The sequence below is a fragment of the Eriocheir sinensis genome, chromosome 19 (assembly GCF_024679095.1).
Source record: "Eriocheir sinensis breed Jianghai 21 chromosome 19, ASM2467909v1, whole genome shotgun sequence".
NCBI lineage: Eukaryota > Metazoa > Arthropoda > Malacostraca > Decapoda > Varunidae > Eriocheir > Eriocheir sinensis.
Window position 1 is genome coordinate 6,145,023 of NC_066527.1, and position 18,908 is coordinate 6,163,930.

The 18,908-nt window shown below is 43.0% G+C and overlaps 1 protein-coding gene across 1 annotated transcript in view; it reads left to right on the plus strand.

Annotated features, from left to right (window-relative positions):
* The first annotated feature begins 12,685 nt into the window (after positions 1 to 12,685).
* The window catches only part of LOC127000608 (myc proto-oncogene protein-like), a 43,129-nt gene continuing 36,906 nt past the window's right edge, over positions 12,686 to 18,908 (plus strand). The window contains exon 1 of the mRNA XM_050864535.1: positions 12,686 to 12,866. The gene's annotated coding sequence lies outside the window, so the exon portion shown is untranslated. The remainder of the gene's footprint in view (positions 12,867 to 18,908) is intronic.

Sequence of the window (18,908 nt, forward strand, 5' to 3'; positions counted from 1 at the left end):
CTTCCCATCACCATCCTTCCTCACCTATTTATCTTCCCTTCTCCCCTCCCCCTCCTCCCCTTCTTTCTCCCCTCTTCCTCCTCCTCCTCCCCCTCCCTATCCCTATTAACCCAGATCTTCCCCCCTTTACCCCTCTTCCTCCTCCTCCTCCTCCTCCTCCTCTCCTTCCTCCCCCCTCCTCTCCTACCCCCCCCAGCGGAGACATTTTTGGAGTAGCCTGCTATAAACTCTCTCTCTCTCTCTCTCTCTCTCTCTCTCTCTCTCTCTCTCTCTCTCTCTCTCTCTCTCTCTCTCTCTCTCTCTCTGGTGTGGTATGTTGTTTATTTTTCTCTTTATATTCTTCTTCTTTTCTTCCTTTTTTTTCTTCTTCCTCTTCTTTTTCTTCTTGTGATCTTTGACCTGTTTGTTGACATAAATGAATAGTCGGTTTGTTATGTAAAAGGTCTAACATTTTTTTTTTTTTTACCTGGTTGTTGTTAGTGTTGTTGATGCTGTTGTTGTTGTTGTTGTTAGTGTTGTTGATGCTGTTGTTGTTGTTGTCAGTGTTTACCTTTTTCCTCGTTTTATTTATCTTGTTCTTGTTCTTGTTTTTCTTGATATTGGTCTTGTTCTTACTACTTTACTACCACCAATACTACTACTACTACTTCTACTTCTACTTCTACTTCTACTACTACTTTCATCAGGTGTTCTGTATGAAATGAATTTAGGTTACGTCTGTGTGTGTGTGTGTGTGTGTGTGTGTGTGTGTGTGTTTGCTTACCTATGTGTTCTCTTAATTAGCGGCGGCAGGTGTTACATCTTGCAAGGTGACGCATTGCACACACACACACACACACATACACACACACACACACACACACACACACACACACACACACACAGCATCCATTTTTCTTCCTCCTTCTACTACTACTACTACTACTACTACTACTGCTACTACTACTGCTACTACTACTACTACGCAAATTGGCGCCTCCGTCCTGTCCACTTTTTTTCTAAGTGATGTAACAGTCTGGGAGGGTACACGCAAACCGGTCCCGCGCGCGCGTGTGTGTGTGTGTGTGTGTGTGTGTGTGTGTGTGTGTGTACTACCAAGGTCTCGTAGTTGCGTAGCGGTGAGAGTGTACGCATGTGTAATTTTCTGTGTGTGTGTGTGTGTTTGTGTGTGTGTGTGTGAGAGGGAAGTGGTGGAAGTGGAGGGAAAGAGGAGAGAGAAGAATAGGAGAAAAAAAGGAGAGAAAGAGAGAGAAGGAGAAAGAGAGGAGAAGAGAGAGAGAGAGAGAGAGAGAGAGAGAGAGAGAGAGAGAGAGAGAGAGAGAGAGAAGATATGATGAGATGAGATGGGGAGATTGGAAAAAAGCGAATATAGGAAGGAAGGAAGGGGAATAAGGATGAGGAGGATTAATAGGGGAAGAATGAGGAAGGGAAGGGGTGGGGAGGAAGATTGGGGAAGATGGGGAGAGACGGAGGTGAGGGAGAAGGATGATGAAATGAGATTGTATTGATATAATGTCGTTTTTTTTATTTTTTTATTCAACCCACATTTTTTTCCTGTCTTTTACTGGATCTGCTGTTGTTGTTGTTGTTTTTGTTTTTTGTCTCCTTTTGTTCTACTTCATCATCGCTGTCATCATCTTCATCTTATTTATCTTTTTTTCATCTATTTATATCTATCAATAACCTAATCTCTATCTATCTATATCTATCCATCTATATACGTCTTTATATCAAACCGGCTATCAGTAACCTAACCTCAATCTTTATCTATCTATCTATTTCTATCTCATCTCCTTATTTATCCTTTTCTATTCTGTCTCCCTTCCTTCCTAACTCACTTTTACTTTTTCCCTTCTTTCTACATCCTTTCTTCTTCTCTCTTTACCTCCTCTCTCTTTCCTTCTCCATCCCTTCCTCCTTTCTTCACTCATTTCCTCCTTCCCTTCTTCCTTTCCCTCTCTCATTCCTTTCTTTCTTTCCCACATCCTTCCCTTCCTTCCTTCACCACCCTTTCCTTTTTCACTTATTCCTTCCCTTCCTTCCTCCCTACCCTCTTCCTTCGCTTCCCATACATACAAAGCCGTATCATATTGTGAAGAGGAGGAGGAGGAGGAGGAGTACGACGCATTATGTTCAACGGAGGATGAGTACCAGTGTTGAGGAAGAGGAGGAGGAGGAGGAAGGTATGGGTTTAAACAGGTATGGCAAGGTGAGGTTAGGAGGAAAGGGAGAGGAAAAATGTATGAAAAATGGAGATAAAAATAGTTACTCTGTGTGTGTGTGTGTGTGTGTGTGTGTGTGTGTGTGTGTGTACGTGTGTGTACTTCTTGATAATGTGGTAGTATCAGTAATTAATATATACGCTTTTTTAGCAGTAGTAGTAGTAGAAGAGAGAGAGAGAGAGAGAGAGAGAGAGAAAACCAACAAAAAACAAACAGGTAAAAAAACATATAACAACAACATACCTAATTCTCCTCCTCCTCTTCCTCCTCCTCCTCCTCCTCTTCCTCCTCCTCCTCCTCCTCACCTATCAACCCACATTTTGCACCCCCCACCCCCCCCCACCCCCCTCACGTCAACCTTCACACCCACCTGCCTCTCCCCTTTCCTCCTCCTCCTCCCCTCCCCTCCCCTTACGTAAGACAAGGTCACCAAAGAGGAGTGAACAACCTCATTACAGTTACTCTTCCTATTCTTAGACAGACAGACAGACAGATAGGTATACTACACACACACACACACACACACACACACACTGGTAAATTGATAGATAGATAGATGGATGGATAGATAGACAGACAGACAAACAACTAAAAAGAAATGCGTAGTTGTTGATAGTTCCATGGTTCTCTCTCTCTCTCTCTCTCTCTCTCTCTCTCTCTCATTCACACTCACATTCTCTATCTATCTATCTATCTATCTTCAGTAAGTTTACATAATTCAACAAGATTAAGAAATTGAATAAAACAAGAAAAGTAAAAAATGACAATTCGTATCAACCAAACTTACTTAAGAAATGAAAAAAATAAAGCAGAAAACAAAAGGAAAGAAATAAAATCTCGTCAACCAAATTCTTACCCAAATCACACTTTTTTTCTACGTGGATTACAGGTGTGTGTGGGGGTGGGGGTGGGGGGGGTGAAGAGATCTCTGGAGGGGTGGGTGAACAAGTTGGGGGGGGGAGGGGGGCAGATGTGTGGAGAGTAGCAATCAGTCAATCTTTTTTTTTTTTTTTTTTTTTTACTCCTTTCATCATTTTCTCTTTCCTTCCTTCCTTCCTTCCTTCGTTCGTTACTTCCTCCTGTCTTTCACTATCATCCTTCCTTGCACCTTTTTTCTTTCTTCCTTAGTTCCTTCCTTTTCCTTCCTTCCTTCTTTTTTTTCAACTTTACTTCCTTCCGTAATTCCTTCCATCCTTCTTTTTTTATCCCAATCACACCTTTTCTACGAGGACAGATATGGGGGAGGAGGTGACAGGTGTTTGGGGCGGTCACAGGTAAAGAGAGAAGTGGAAAAGTACGTGAATTAGAGGGTCTAAAGAGCAGTGCATGGGGAATCAAGGTGTAGGTTGAGTTGAAGGTGGCTACGTGTGTCTGAAGGAGGGGGTTGTGTGAGAGGGAGGAGAGGGGGAGGGAGGGGAAAGGGAAAGGGGCTGAAGGGGGGGGAAAAGGTGGAGGGCTAAAGAGGGGAATGGGATGTAATAAGGGGAGGGAAGAGGGTGTTCAAGAGGTGGAGGGAAGGTGAAGAGGTGGAAAGAAAGTTGGTTGAGGGGATTGGGAGGAAGGGGGGGGGAGGGAGAGAGGGAGGGGGATGGGGGAGGGGTTGATTCTGAGGGGAGGGGGGTGGGGGAGGGAGGGGGGAGGTGGGGGAGGAGTTGATGGGGTGGAAGGGAGATACTGATAGAGGAGCTGATGGGAAGAAGGGGAGTTTAAAGGGTGGAAAGGGTAGGGGGATGGTGTTAAAGAGAGATGTTGATGGGGGGGGTGAAGGGAGGGAGAGGAGCCGATGAAGGAGAAGGGGGGGTGTAGAGGGGAGGGGAACTTCAAGACACCGCTGTAGATAAGAATGGGTATGTCTGTTAGTGTCTTCTTCTCCTTCTTCTTCTTCTTCTTCTGAGAGAGATAACATAAGGAGTCTGCAAGAGGCCGGTAGGTCTATACAAGGCAGCTCCTGTAAACCTAACCTCGCTATCCATGAACTTATCCAACCTCCTCTTGAATGTGTCTATCGTATTGGCACTCACCACATGACTACCAAGCCTCTGCCCGTCATCCACCACTCTGTTAGTACACCAGTTCTTCCCTGTGTCCTTGGGTGAGTATGGGAGGAAGAAGAAGAGGAAGAGGAGGAGGAGGAGAAGGGTAATATTTGGTGGTTGGTGAGGAAGTGAAGGGCGATGACGTAGCTTATGTCCTTACACGTGGAAGGAAGAAGAGAGAGAGAGAGAGAGAGAGAGAGAGAGAGAGAGAGAGAGAGAGAGAGAGAGAGAGAGAGAGTAGTTGGGTGATAATATATTCGCTTTTAAGGATAAACTAAACCAAAAATGAAGTAAGGTTGATAAAGAAACGGTATAGAAAAGCGGCTTCGAAGATAAGTTTTTAAAGGAAGTTTGTTTATTTTTTTCGTCACGTAAGAAAAAATGTAATAAATAAAAAACGATGAAAGGAGTTATTGGTGGTTTTGATGGTGATGATGGTGGTGGTTGAAGAGAAGTAGTAGAAGGAGGAAGGAGGTGAGAAAATCTAGGAAGAGGAAGAGGAGGAGGAGGTAATGGAATAGAATAGTATGAAGAGGAAGAGAAGGAGGAGGAGGAGGAGGATGTGATGATGTAATAGAATAGTATGAAAATAAATAAAATGAACTTGAGTGATCTTTGGCCTTTCAAATGCCTATAATTCATCTCATTCCAAGTACATTAAAAGACATTTGGCTCTGCAAGGGCAAGTATTGGGTATTTTAATCATTTACTGCATGCACATCACTGATAGTCTTTGAAATAACATGAAGTACAGTTGAATTTGATGCTGGGGTACTTTGAATATTACCCATTTTGTTTACATGTAATAAAGTATCAAAATTACTTATGCATATGAACTTGCTGAGCCAATGAGATGAATTATAGGCATCTGAAAGGCTAGCAATCGTTCTAGTATGATCTGACTAAACTGGCTGATACAAGCTTGTCTTTCGAGCGCTTGTATGGTAGAGATAAGAGGGAAGAAAGGAGGTTAGTTGGAGGTAATGGAGGAGAAGGGGAGAGAAGGGAAATGTGGTTAGGGGGAGGAGGTGAGGAAGGGAGTTAGCAGGATACTACATTCTCGATGCAAAACGGCATATTTGCGGTTTATTTAAGAGGGCTCGAAGGTTCCTTGTACACCGAAACATTCTAATACATCACTTAAAATAAATTAAGTTACTCTTCACCCGATCACAAGTTAACAATGCGCTGGTACCACATCCACGTTCGCGAGTGGACAGATGGAATGAAACCGATTATGTAACAGTAGTAGCATTAGCAGTCATAGTAGACATAGTAATAGTAGAAAAACATACAGAAAGAAAGTAAGAGTGGATGAAGTGCGGGCAGGTAAGGCAGGTGTGTTAAGCCCAGGTAAGCGCCGCGCTGCTAAGACGGAGGTGTGTCTGCAGGTGTGTGGAGGAGTGTATGCAGGGGTAATTAGCAGGTGTGCTCTCTCTCTCTCTCTCTTTCATCTACCCTCTCAACTTTCTTTTTTTATTCTTTTTTTTCGTTTTTTCCTTCCTTTTTTCCCTCCATCATTCATTCTCTCTTTATTTTCCTTTCTACTTTACTTCCTTCCTTCTTTCTTTCCCTCCAGTGATATCTTCTTCTTTCCTCTCTTTATTCCTCCTTTCTTTGTTTCTCTTCCTTCTTTCCTTACTTTCCTTTCCTTTATTCATTGCCTTTTTCAATAACTATCATCATCATCCTCTTCTTCTCCTTCTCCTTCTTCTTTTTCTTCTTCTTTTGCTTCTGATTCATCTTCTTCTTCTTCTTCTTCTTCTTCTTCTTCTTCTGCTTCATTATTTACTTCTTTTTACATCATCATCATCATCTTGTTTTTACCTCATCGTCATCATCATCATCATCTCCTCCTCCCCATTGTCACCACCATTACCTTCATCACCATTCTCTCCCCTCATCACCATTACCTATTGATTCGCACCTCCATTTACCTTATTTCCCTCGTGTGTTCACCTGTAATTAAGGAGGAAGACGAGGAGGAGAAGAAGGAAGAAGAAGGAAAAAACGATAAGGATGTGATGATAGTTACTGATAAAGATATTGGATGAAGGAAAGTGAGGAAGAAAAGGTGGAAGGAAGGAAGGAAAAAAGGAAAGGACGATAGAAGGAAAATTGAAAGAAAGGAAGATAGGAAAAGAACGAAGGAACAGACAAAGCATAATGAAAAGAGGAAGAAGAGGTAGCATGAGAGACAAAGGTAAAGAAGAGGGAGGAGAAGAAGAAAAAGATGAAGAGTGTGAAGAAAGAAAAGGAAGAAGAGAAGAGAGGATGAAGAGAAAGAAATGAGAATGACATGAAAGAAAAGAAAAGGAAGAAATAATCGTAACAGTAAATTAAGAAATGAAGTAAATGAAAAGAGAAGGAAGGAAGGAAGGAAGGAAGCACCATCACCATCACCACCCTCAACACCATTTCTTCCCATCACCACCCATTCCCATCACCCATTCCCATCACCACCACCCAACCCATTACCCATTCCTATCACCACTTTCAACGCCATTTCTTCTTCCCATCACCACCACCCATTCCCATCACCACCCTCAACACCATTTTTCCTTCCCATCACCATCACCACCCATTCCCATCTCCACTCTCAACACCATTTCTCCTTCCCATCACCACCACCCATCCCATCACCCATTCCCATCACCACTCTCAACACCATTTCTCATTCCCATCACCATCACCACCCATTCCCATCTCCACTCTCAACACCATTTCTCATTCCCATCACCACCCATCCCATCACCCATTCCCATCACCACTCTCAACATCATTTCTTCTTCCCATCACCACCACCCATCCCATCACCCATTCCCATCACCACTCTCAACACCATTTCTTCTTCCCATCACCACCACCACCCATCACCCATTCCCATCACCACTCTCAACACCATTTCTTCTTCCCATCACCACCACCACCCATCCCATCACCCATTCCCATCACCACTCTCAACACCATTTCTTCTTCCCATCACCACCACCCATCCCATCACCCATTCCCATCACCACTCTCAACACCATTTCTTCTTCCCATCACCACCACCCATCCCATCACCCATTCCCATCACCACTCTCAACACCATTTCTTCTTCCCATCACCACCACCACTCATCCCATCACCCATTCCCATCACCACTCTCAACACCATTTCTTCTTCCCATCACCACCCATCCCATCACCCATTCCCATCACCACTCTCAACACCATTTCTTCTTCCCATCACCACCACCACCCATCCCATCTCCCATTCCCATCACCACTCTCAACACCATTTCTTCTTCCCATCACCACCCATCCCATCACCCATTCCCATCACCACTCAAAACCATTTTTCTTCCCATCGCCATCACCACTCATCCCATCACCCATCACCACTCTCAACACCATTTCTTCTTCCCATCTCATCACCCATTCCCATCACCACTCTCAACACCATTTCTGCTTCCCATCACTACCACTACCCATCCCATCACCCATTCCCATCACCACTCTCAACACCATTTCTGCTTCCCATCACTACCACTACCCATCCCATCACCCATTCCCATCACCACTCTCAACACCATTTCTTCTTCCCATCACCCATTCCCATCACCACTCTCAACACCATTTCTGCTTCCCATCACTACCACTACCCATCCGATCACCCATTCCCATCACCACCACCCATCCCATCACCCATTCCCATCACCACTCTCAACACCATTTCTGCTTCCCATCACCATCACCACCCATTCCCATCACCACCACCCATCCCATTACCCATTCCCATCACCACTCTCAACACCATTTCTTCTTCCCATCACCATCACCACCATTCCCATCACCATTTCTTTTTCCCATCACCACCATTCATTTCCCCCCTCCGAACCCCCCTCACCCTATTTATATATCTTAACCTACCCCATCTTCCCTTTCCCCTTCCCCCCTCCCTAATCTCCCCACCCTTCCCCTCCCCCATTCCCCTTCTTAAGAAAACCCACAAAACAAATTATTAAACACAATTTGACAACCCGGTAATTATAAGACAAACATATAATCCTCCTCCTCCCTCCCCTTCCCCCTCCCTTCCCCTCTTGTTGAGAGAGAGAGAGAGAGAGAGAGAGAGAGAGAGAGAGAGAGAGAGAGAGAGAGGGGAAGAAAAAAATGAGAGATAGAAAGTAAGACAAAAGAGAGGGGGTGGGAAGAAAAATGAGAGAGATTTACATAGATTTACATAGAAAATCAGACCACACAGACCCCATGGTCCAGACTTGGTGGTCTGTCCTTAAACCTAAGTGATTTTACATTAATCAGAAGACTCCAAAACGTTGCATTTCTACTCTAGTTGATATTAAGTTGAAGGAAGTGACGGTCGAGCTTATTTTTGAAGGAGTCAATCGTGTTACACTGGACCACTGACGGTGGAAGCTTATTCCATTCTCGCACTACAACGTTGGTGAAGAAAAATTTGGTGCAGTCTGAATTTACTTGTCTATATCTGAGTTTTACGCCATTGTTCCTCGTGCGCAAAGTGTCATCGATCATAAACAATGTTGATCTGTCTACATTCGTGAAACCATTAAGTATTTTAAAACATTCGATCAGTTTTCCTCGGAGGCGACGTTTCTCAAGAGAGAACATGTTAAGGGTAGAAAGCCTTTCTTCGTAGGATTTGTTGCGCAAGGAAGGGATCATTTTCGTTGCCCGACGCTGAACACCTTCTAATTTAGCAATATCCTTTGCATGGTGAGAGAGAGAGAGAGAGAGAGAGAGAGAGAGAGACTAAACCCGCCATCTAACAAATTATAAGCCGAAAGACATCAAGGATAAGTTTTGGAGCGGAAAAAAGAGGAAAATCAAGACCCAATTTATATTACCTTCGGAGATAAATATTTACAAGGCCATTTTGAGATTAAGGGAGACCGTGAACAGAAGTCATTTGGCCCTCTCTTCCCCTCCTCCTCCTCCTCTTCTTCTTATCCTCCTCCTCCTGTTTCTCTTAATCCCTTTTGTTTGTTTTCTTTTCCTAATGCTTCTTTTATTTTTTTTTCTTCCCTTCCTTTTCTTCTAATCATCATCCTCCTTTTTTATCCTTTTTTGTTTTGTTTTGTTTTCTTCTCTTTTTATTCACCTCGTCTTCCTCCTCCTTTTCTTTTTCTTCCCGTTTTCCTCTTTCTTTTCCTCTTCGTCTTCTTATTTTTCTTATCTTTCTCCTCTTTCTTTCTCCTACTTCCTTCTACTTTTTTTCCTTCTTATCATTCCAGTCTTTCTCCTCCTCCTCTTCTCCTCTTCCTTTTCTTATCTTTCGTTTTTCTTCTCTTTTCCTCTTCGTTCTAATCATTCTTCTCTTTTTTTCTCTCCTTTCCTTTCCTTGTTTTCATCATTTTTTTCCCTTTTCCTCCTTCATTCCTTCTTTAATTCTTTCCTTCTTCATTTTTTCTCGCCACTATTTTCCTTTATTTTCCTTCTTTTCATTCACGACTTTATTTTGTCCTTTTCTTTTCTCATTTCTCTATTCCATCCTTCTTCTTATTATTTTTCTCTCTCTCTCCTTCTTCATCATCCTCATTTTCTCCATTATTCCTCTCCTTCTCCTCCTCCTCCTCTACTTTTCTTCCCCATTTCTTCCTACTACTCCTCCTTTATCTTATCTTTTTTTCCTATTTCTTATTCTTCCTCCTCCTCTTCGTTCTTATCCCTTTCTTTCCATATTTTCTTACTTTATCTTTTTTTTCAACTCCCTATTCTTATTTTTCTTTTTTTTTCCTTTTCCCGAATTTCTCCCATTTCCATATTTATCTCTTCTCTTTCATCTCTCTCATCTTCGTAATTCTCTTCCTTTTTTCTCTTTATTTTTCTATATTTTCCATTTCCATCTTTCTCATTTTCCCTTCCTCCTATTTCTTGGTCTGTTTCTCCTTTTTGCGTATCTGTTTTCTTCCTCCTCCTCCCCTTTTCTCCTTCGTCCTTACCTGATGAGCACTTGGACAGGTAGGCAACACGTGAGAGAGAGAGAGAGAGAGAGAGAGAGAGAGAGAGAGAGAATGTAGTATAAATATATTGTCTGTGACTCACGCAGTACAATTTCGTCTCTCTCTCTCTCTCTCTCTCTCTCTCTCAATAAACTTACCTGTATTGAAGCTCTAATTAGCACCTGTTCAGAGCATAATCAACTTTTTCCACAGGTAGCAACAACTGCGTAAAAGAGAGAGAGAGAGAGAGAACGTGATTTGGGTTCAGAATATAAAGATTAAATTCAAAGAAGCCGACGATAAAAGGTTCCAATTCCTTTTATTTATTTATTATTATTTTTATTAACATTATTATTATTATTGTTGTTGCTAGTTGTGGTAGTGGGGGTGATGATGGTTGTGGTGGTGATGATGGTAGTGGTTGTAATAGTGGTTGTGGTGGTGATGATGGTAGTGGTGGTGGTGGTGGTTGTAATAGTGGTGATGATGGTGGTGGTGATTGTGGTGGTGATGATGGTAGTGGTGGTGGTTGTAATAGTGGTTGTGGTGGTGGTGGTGGTGATGCAAATTTGAAAACGTCCTTGTCTACACTCTAAATGGGTTGAACTCTCTCTCTCTCTCTCTCTCTCTCTCTCTCTCTCTCTCTCTCTCTCTCTCTCTCTCTCTCTCTCTCTTTAAAGGGACCCAACATCTCATCATTTACATATTATATCATCGAGAGAGAGAGAGAGAGAGAGAGCAATGAAAATATTTGGCTTTGAATTAAAATTGAGGATAATATGATGAAAATTAATGATCAAGAAAAGAGGGAAGAGGTGGAGGAGGAGGAGAATAGGGAAGAGGAGGAGAATGAGAAGGAGGAAGAGGAGCAAATAGTGTGTGTGTGTGTGTGTGTGGAGGGAATTCCATGTTTTCCTATTTATTTCATGTTATTCAATACTTATAATTTATCTATCAGTATTTATCTATCTATTAACCTATCTACCTTATCATCTATGTATTTAATTATTTATGCGTATGTATTTTACTTAATTTAGCTTTATTTTTACATATAACCAACAGAGAGAGAGAGAGATGTAACAGATTATTTTTAAATGGCTGGAGGAGAGGAGGAGGAGGAGGAGGAGAGGAGGACGTTACTACAGCGGCCTGTAACTCTTTCCTCCTCTCTCTCTCTCTCTCTCTCTCATTTTCGTGTTTGTTTTGACGCTTACAGACCCAGAGAGAGAGAGAGAGAGAGAGAGAGAGAATAAAGCCAGCCACTCTCACTTTCACTCATTTTCACATCGTCAATCTTGATATGCAACAACAACAACAACAACAACAACAGCGCGCGTAAGAGAGAGAGAGAGAGAGAGAGAGAGAGAGCGGGCAACTTTAGTCTGTCTGGGTTTCGCCTCCGCCAGACACCCTCCCCCCCTTTTCTCTCCCTTCTCTCTCTCCCTCTTCCTCCCTATTACCCTCCTCTCCCTTCCTCCTCCTCCTCCTCTTCCTCTTTCGTCCTTCCCTCTCCTCCTCCTCCTCCTCTTCCTCCATTCCTTGCCCTACTTCTCTCCCTCTCTCCCTCTCCTCTCCCTCCTCTTTTCTCTTCGTTTGTTTGTTATTGAAAAAGAGGAGGAGGAGGAAAATTAAGAGGAAAAGAAGGGCGCGTCATTTGGCAACGGGCGTGTCTAGCATGCCAGACTGTTTCGGTGTGGCGTCAAGTGGTGAATTTACTCATATTCCCATTATTTTATTCCATTATTCGCCCTTTTCATGGAGTTATTACAGAGACAAGTCGTGTTTTTTCAGTGTTTTCTCGCTGTTGGAGTCCATGGTCGGTGTCTCGATGGCGTGGTTATTGTAAAAACGTGGAATAGATCAAGGAAATTAAAGTTGGGGTGCGATACTAATGAGGTTGTTAATCTTGTCACTAGATGGCTCTGCTCACATATCTGCGGTGTTCGGATGAAAGCCTTGACTTCGACGGTTATTTCTCACTTAAAACACCTGATAACATAGCGCAAGGAAAGCAGTAATACCGAAAAAATAGCTTAGAATCGTTAGGTTGTCTTGAGAATTTGGGTGAATGGGGAGAAATGGGTGAAAATGGGTAGGTCGATCATGGGGAGACACATCAAGGTCACGGCCGGGGTGTCTGAACGGCTCAAGGACGGGTTTTGGCGCGATTGTATTCGGATTAAAACCTTGACTTTGACTGCTAATTCTCACCTTAAACACCAAATAACACGACGCAGGAAAAACTAAAATACCGTAAAACACCTTAAAATCGTTGGGTTGGGTTGAAAATTTGGTTGCGTGGGGAGAAATGGGTGAAAATAGGGATGTTGAGGATTGGGAGGCTCATCAAGGTCACGGACGGGGTGGCTGAACGGCTGAAGGACGGGTTTTGGCGCGAAGTCCACAATGGCGCACTCAGTCTCTTTTGGCGGGAAACCGGGCGGCGGGCAGCGCGGGAAGCAGACGCCCCGCACTCCCGCGCTAAGATTTGGCGGGAAAAGGTGTATGGGAGAGTAGAGTCGCGTGCGGGTCATACCTTGCCACCAGCGACAACATTGACCTGTGTTCGTGTGTCTGTCTGTGGCCGTGCATCCGCCTGTCTGTCTGTCTGGGATCAATAGTTCTGTGCAGCCCGGTCTGGAGGTGAGTAGAGGGTGTGTGGGTTGGTTACTGTTAAAGGTCCTCTTGAATACCTCTTATTAGCTGAGTTTCCTCTTGATAACCTCTTCTTACTTTCACATTTCCTTGAGATCTCTTAGTTTCACATTTTCTTATTTTTCCCATTAGTTGAAAATCCTCTTGAAAACCTCCTCTTAGTTGATTTTCCTCTTGATAATCTCGTCTTTCACATTCTCTTAGTTAATCTCTTAGTTTCACATTCTCTTCATTACACTTATCAACATCCTCTTTGTTGAAATCCTCTTGATCCATTTTCCTCTTAGGTTAAAACTTCCTCTTCTTAGTTTCACCTCCTCTTACCCTCCTTCCTTTCCTTTCCCTTCCTCCTTTGCAAATTACGAAGGCCATTTAGTGAAAGTCAGTGTTATTATTACTGTCATTACCGTCACGCCGCCTGTCATTACGCCGCGTTACTTCGCGTTATAAGGAACAAAACCGTGATCTCGAAAAAGTGTTTACAGTGAAGTTTACGTTTGTGTTGTGTTAGTGTTGATAGTGTTTCTAATGGTGATGGTGGTGATCGTGGTGTTGCGTTAAGGGGTGCAATGAATGAAAAAAATGTATCGCATAATGTTACTGGTGGTGGTGGTAATAGTAGTAGTAGTAGTAGTGGTGTTGGTGGTTACGGTACTGTGTGTGTGTGGCAGTGAGGGAGGGAGAGTGGTGAGTAAGAGAGGCGTGTAGTGGGCGGGTCCTGGAGGGAGGGAGGGAGAGGAGGAGGAGGAATGGAGAGACGGAGAGAGGTGGAGGAGGAGGGAAGTCAGGCCGCTCGCTCACACACCTCCACCACCACCACCACCTTGCGCAATGGCCCACGTCCTCTTCGCCGATCCTTCTCATCCTCGTTATTTCGCCGTGCCAGCCGCCCCCCGCACGTCCAGGGCCGCCGGGGAGCAGTCTGGCCCCGGCGGTTGACGAGGCCCCGGAATTTAAATGTCTGGGTCGGCATTTTTGCCCCGACAAGTTGGACCGAATGCCAAACCTGTTATCCCGCCCCGCCACGCCTCCTCCGCGCCACTAAGTAGTTCCCGACCCGGCATCCCTCACATTTTTCCCCATAACTGTGATAATACGCATTGATACCCAAAAGGATGGTTACTATTCTATTCACTCATCAATTCCTCACATATCAGTACCCGCACATCATCCCCGGGTCGCTTAAATCCAGAGAAATCACGCAAAATATGGTCGGGACCCAACCCACCCTTGGAGTTGTAAGCCGCATTTCAGCGCCCAGTCTGGTGTCAGTATGGCATTTCCTCCTCTGGCGGACTCACTGGTCACCCTTGGAGCCCCTGGGGAGAGCGTGGCGAGCGGGTAGGCGGTGGGGAGCAAGTTCGGGCCTTCACATGGGGCGTGGAGTGGAGTGGCCGAGCCCGGGGTGTGTCAGGCGTGCCAACCCTCCGAAAGCTCACGTGGAGGCTGGGCGCAGGGCGGGGAGTTGCGTCATCCGGTGCCGCGGCGTGTGTGCGGCGGCCTCGTGACAGCAACGTGGCGGCGGCTGGGAGAAAATAGACATGTGACCGCTGCTGAGGAGGCAACGACGGGGTGGTGGTGCTGAGTGTGAAGTGTTGGTCCTTCGCTCATTGCTGACTATCTTGTTGCTTCCTGCCTTCCCTTCCTTCCTTCCTTCTTAGCTTACTTTTTACTTCTTCCTTTCCTTACTTCCTCCTTACGCTATCTTCCTTCCCTTTACTAGCTTACTCCCTTCTTCCTGCCTCCCTTCCTTCCTTTCCTTGCTTATCCCATTACTTCTTCCTTCCTTCCCTTTCCTTCCTTGCTCTCTACTCGTCTACTCCTTTCTCCTTCCTTCCTTACTCTTCACTTACTCCCATCGTCCTTCCTTCCTTACTCTTTACCTTTTTCTGTTTTTAGTACCACTACCAAACATAATTACAATGTACAGTTGACTTACCAAGCAATAGAAGACTTATATAACTACATACATACAATTATAGGACATCGAGGTGATTAGGTTGTTGGAGAGAGAGAGAGGAAATGTTGGTAGTTAAATCGTGTTGCCGACTACGGATTAAAAAAAAGTAGGGCGATTGGGGGAGAGGGAGAGGAGAGGAGGAAGGGAGAGAGGGAGAGGAGATAGGAAAGGGAGGGAGGAAAGTAAGAGGAGGTAATTGAAAAGTGAAAACTGTGGTGGAGGAAGAAGTGATTAAAAGCTGAGAGAGAGAGAGAGAGAGAGAGAGTTACGTATATGTCTCCCCCCTTCGTCCTCCTCCTCTTTCCTCTCCTCCCCTTCCTCTTCTTTCCTTCATTTTCTTCGTTTTGTTTTTCCTCAACTTCACAGGTGGTCTAAAACGTGTGTGTGTGTGTGCTAGGTTCTCTTTTTTATTAATTTAAGACACGAAAAATAATGCATCTATCTATCTATTTGTCTATCTATCTTTTTCTTATCTTGTTTACCTGTATATCTTTCTACCTGGTTCGTGGCTATCTCAATCACTGTCTTCTATGGGGTTTAGCTATCGCCCTGTCTCTTGTTTCGCTGTTTGTCTTCATCTGTTTGTCTATCTGTGCTAATCCATCTATCTGTATGTCTGTTTATCTTTTTCCCTTCGTACCTATTTCCCTATTCCATCTGTTGTTTATGGTTTTGTTTTATCATTTACCTAAGTATATTTGACTACCCCATTTTACCTACCTGACCTATTTATACATACCTTTCCTTTTAAATACGTATCAATCTATCTGTCTCCCTCTTGCTTACCTTTCTACCTAACAACCTGTCTACTTACCTTTCCAACCACATCTTTACCTAACCTCTTACCTACCTGTATATCACCTATTTACCCATACCTTTACCTACCTACCTATGTCCCACTTCTTTACCCGTTTCTCTATTCTCTACCTACCTTACCTTCTTACCTACCTACCTTCGTAACCTCACCTGTCATCTCCTTACCTCGATCGTTTGTCCATAATTTATTTTAAGATGATTCACTCGCTTACTTATGGGGGCAAGAACCGTGTGTGTGTGTGTGTGTGTGTGTGTGTGATTGCTAGGTGTGTTAGCATAGACGAAGTACTAAGTTGAGACGTAAATGTGTGTGTGTGTGTGTGTGTGTGTGTGTGCTTATAAAAGTTATAGAACGAGAGCTAACACAATTTCTGACACGAATTACAATAACAACAACAACAACTACTACTACTACTACTACTACTACTACTACAATGATAAACTAACAATAACAACAGAATCTTTAACAACAACAGCAAGAAAACTAAAAAAAAACAAGAAAGCGAAAGTTGAAAAAAAAAATATCACACCAAAATGCCGTCGTTTCACCTCTTACATAAAACACTCAACAAACAACAACAACAACAAGATGATAAGATGATAAAGGGACACGCAATAAGCAGCAAGGCGGCACTTTTCTTTTTTACTTCTTTTCGCCTTGATCTCGCTAATCCCTCAACAACGCCGCCACAGGTAACAGTTAATCAGTAGACAGGTAACCGTGGGATCAATCTTACTACTACAACTACCTTTATATGCCTATAGCGCCGGTAGTCTGTCTGGAGGGGTCTGTTGGACGGCCCCAGTTCGATAGTGACACGGGCGGATTTTATTTATAGTGGCTGCCGTGATGTGTGACTTGCTTGGTCCACGCCTCCCCTCAGTGCTCCTCTTGACTTGAGTTGTTGAAGTTAGGGTTGATTTCTACTACTACTACTACTACTATTTGCTCTGTTTCCTGTACTCTTCCTCCTCCTCTTTATCTTTTCATATTTTCATCATCATCTTCCGGGTTTTTTTTTTCTCTTCCCCTTCTTCTTTCTGCTCTTCGTTCTTAACTTCTTTTTACTCTTTATTTTTTTCTTTCCTTCTCCTCTTCATCTTTTCATCTCTTCATCCTCCTGCTCTTCCTAGCTTCTTTCTTTTACTTCCCTTTTTCTCCCTTCTCTTGATTCTTAACCTCATTTTCCTCTTCCTTTTTATATTTTCTTTCCCTCTCCTCCTCTTCTTTCTTTCACTTCCCTTTTTTCTCCCTTCTCTTGATTCTTAACCTCATTTTCCTCTTTCATTTTATCTTCTCTTTCCTTCTCATTTTCATTTCCACCTCCGCTTACTCCTACTACTACTACTACTACTACTACTACTACTACTACTACTGATGATGATGATGATGATGATGATACACGTGCTACACAGAGGCGCCATTCACACGATAACGGACCTAATTTTGTGACTAATCAATCATTATTTTCCCTATCTTGAAGACCTTAGTCCCCATTTTCCTCCTTCTCCTCCCCTTCTTCCTCCGCCTTCGCCTCCTCATCCTTCTTCTCATGATTTTTCTCTCGTTCTTATCTACGTTTTCTTTCTCTCTTTTTTTTCCCTTTTTTTGCCATTCTCTCTTTTTCTCCTTTTCCTCTTTCTCTTTTATTTTCTTCCTTTATGTTCTTTTCCATATACTAATCTTTTCCTCTTTTTCATTTCTTCGTCATCCTTTCTTCCTTCCCTTCTTCCTCCTCCTCCTTTTTTTTCTTCTTTTCCTCTATCTTCCTATCTTTTATTTCTCTTCTTCTTCTTCTCCTTCTTTCTTCTTTTCCATTTCTTCCTCTTTTTTCCTCATTTATAACGTTTTTTTCCATCATCTCTTTTCCTCTATTTTTGAACTACACTCATTTTCTCTACTCCTCCTCCTCCTAATCTTCCTCCCGAGAGAGTACGAGAAGCGAAGGGAGTGGAGGGTCGTTGAGGAGAGGATTAGAGAGAGAGAGAGAGAGAGAGAGAGAGAGAGAGAGAGAGAAACTGAAGATGCAAAAGAACGAAAGTAGGAAGAAAAAATGAAGAAGAGAAAAAGAAAAGAAGAAGAGGAGGAGGAAAAAGATGAAAAGGAGAGAGGAGAAAAGAGAACGAAAAAAAGACGAATGGAAAGAGAAGGAGAAAGGATGAGGAGGTGACGAGAGAGAGAGAGAGAGAGAGAGAGAGAGAGAGAGAGAGAGAGAGAGAGATAAAAATGAGGGAAAAGTAAACAGCAAGAAAGAAAGAAGAGAAGAAATAGAGGAAGAAGGGAAAACCAAAAAAACAAGAATATGGAAAAGGAATAAAGAAAAATAAGGAAAAACGAGAAAAGGAAGAAAAGAATATTTACCAACACACCTGACCCTGAGAGAGAGAGAGAGAGAGAGAGAGAGAGAGAGAATGGGTGTTGTTGGTGGGTGTAACAATGGGTGTAGGCGGTGTTGTGGTGGTGGTGGCGGGAGAGGGGGGGGGGGGACAAAAAAGGTCATTAACTTCAACCTTGGAATCAGTGTTCGAAGGTCAACGTAATCCGCAGGTCAGGTCAGGTCCCCCCCCTTCCCCTCTCTCTCTCTCTCTCTCTCTCTCTCTCTCTTCGTTTTTCCTTCTTTTACTTTCTTTTTTCCTTTCCTTCTCAATATTTCTTCTTATCAATCGTCCTTATTTTCTTTTCCTCGTTTTTACTTATTTTCCCTTTTTTTCTTTTCTTTGTCTTTGTGTTTATTTCTCATCATTTCTTTTTTTTCTTTTGTTTTATCGATTTTTGTCTTCCTTTGATATTTTCTTTCGTTTTCTTTGCCTTTTCCTTCCTTTTCTTTACTTAACTTTTGCCAGTATTTCGTTTTTCTCTTCTCTTTCTCCTATTTCCTTCTTTCTCCATTACTGTCGTTTCTTTCTTTTTCTTTCCCTCCTTTCTTTTACTTAATTGTTCTTCCCTCACTTCTTTTTCTTATCTTTTCTTTTTTTCTCTTCTCGTTTTGTTTCCTCCTTTCTCGATTTCTGTCGTTTCTCTCTTTTTCTTTCCTTCTTTTCCTTTATTTACTGATTGTTTTTCCCTCACTTTTCTTCTTTTTCTTTTCTCTATTATTTTTTTTATTACTGAATCATCTCCATATCTTTTCATCTCGAACTACACTCCCTCTCCTCCTCCTCCTCCTCTTCTTTTTTTTCTTCTTCTTTTCTTTTCCTAAATGTCACTGCTTCCTTTCCTATCATCTTTCCTTCTTTTATCTTCTCTCCATCCT